This window comes from Crocuta crocuta, unplaced genomic scaffold (genome assembly GCF_008692635.1).
Source record: "Crocuta crocuta isolate KB4526 unplaced genomic scaffold, BGI_CrCroc_1.0 scaffold1077, whole genome shotgun sequence".
Classification (NCBI taxonomy): Eukaryota; Metazoa; Chordata; class Mammalia; order Carnivora; family Hyaenidae; genus Crocuta; species Crocuta crocuta.
The window spans coordinates 210,247-211,977 of record NW_027528413.1 but is presented as its reverse complement, the minus strand read 5'-3'; positions in this window follow the sequence as shown (position 1 = coordinate 211,977).

Sequence of the window (1,731 nt, the reverse complement as noted above, 5' to 3'; positions counted from 1 at the left end):
TATTGTTTTTTTCCAGAAGGTTCCATGTGCCCTGGATTGTAAAAATGTACATTTGCTCTTGCTGGGGTTCTAGAGATTTGAATGGTTCTGCTCCCATTTTCTATATTAATTTTTCTGTATGTGATTTCCATAGCATACAACAGGGTAAATTTTGACCTCACCTCCACGTAGAACATAAGTCTGGGCGCCTGGGTGGCTCAGTCGGTTGAGTGCCCGACTTCGGCTTAGGTTCTGATCTCACTGTTGTGGGTTTGAGCCCCGCATCATGCTCTGTGCTGACAGCTCAGAGCCTGGAGCCTGCTTCAGATTCTGTTCTCCTTCTCTCTCTGCCCCTCCTCCTCTCATGCTCTGTCTCACTCTGTCTCTCAAAAATAAATAAATGTAAAAAAAAAAAGTTAAAAAAAAAAAGAACATAAGCCTAGGGTGTTCATTTCTTGTGGTGTCTCTGAGAGAGCATAAGACTTTTCAGTGTTCATTTCCCAAACCAGTTTTAATGACTATAGAAGCTACTAGAGGCTTTATCCAGAGGTTTCAGTCACAGCTTCTATGCCTATGGTGGACTTGAGGCTGTGTTGTGAGTACCTGCATGGGCATGAGATGCCCAGGTCTAAGCCACTAGCCTCTAGGGTCTGATACCTGGGGCCAGTACCACAATGGCCTATTAAAGTGTCCGTTTACAATTACTCACCTGGCTTTAATTTTTCTTTTGGTTTTTCTGGTGATTTTACATTTTTTTAAGGTCAGCTATAAATTAAAATTTGTGTTATAGCTTACGTAGTGTTAATATGTGTGTATAGTTGGGGCGTGCTATTCATGTCATCTTAGTGTGCTATATTGCCAGAAAAAAAATAACATACTTTATACATATGCACCTTATTTATAAGTAAGCACTTTCCCTTATCACTTCCATCCTCATAAATATGTACTTTTTTAAGTTCCAAGGAAATTAAGTTCCCTGCAGAACCATCTAGATTAAGGGCACGTAGGAGGCCAGGTCTCTGTATCATGCTGGATTATTTTCCAGATAGGCCACCCATGTAGTTCAAATACATCATTCCCCCAGTAGCTACAATTCCTTAGCACAGTGATTTCCAACTTTTAAAAATTTTAGTAGCAGAACTTTTTTTCAAGTATTATGTGGAATTTTTTTTAAAAGTATTACTTGGAATGTCACAGTATAAAATAAATTAGAGGGGAGCTGCTCTGGTTAAAGTGGGGTTAAGAGTTTGTGATCTTCAGGATGCCCGGGAGGCTCAGGCAGTTAAGCATCTGATTCCTGATTTCAGCCCAGTCCATGATCTCATGTTTCCAGAGTTCAAGCCCTACATTGGGCTGTGCACTGACAGAGCAGAGCCTGCTTGGGATTCTCTCCCTCTCTCTCTCTCTCTCTTCTCTTTCTCTCTCTCTCTCCCCTCCTTCTCCTCTTCCTCCTCTTCTTCTCACCAAAATAAATAAATAAACATTTTAAAAAAGAGTTTCTGATCTTCACCAATTTATCTACCCCATTGGGGTACCTGGGTGGCTCAGTTGGTTATACATCCAACTTCCCAACTTTGGCTCAGGTCATGATCTTCCAGTTTGTGATTCTGAGAGTTGGAATCCCCCTGTCAGGCTCTGTGCTGACAGCTTGGAGCCTGGAGCCTGCTTCAGATTCTCTGTCTCCCTCTGTCTCTCTCTCAAAAACAAATAAACATTAATTTTTTAAAATTTATCTTCCCTCTTGCTCCCCAA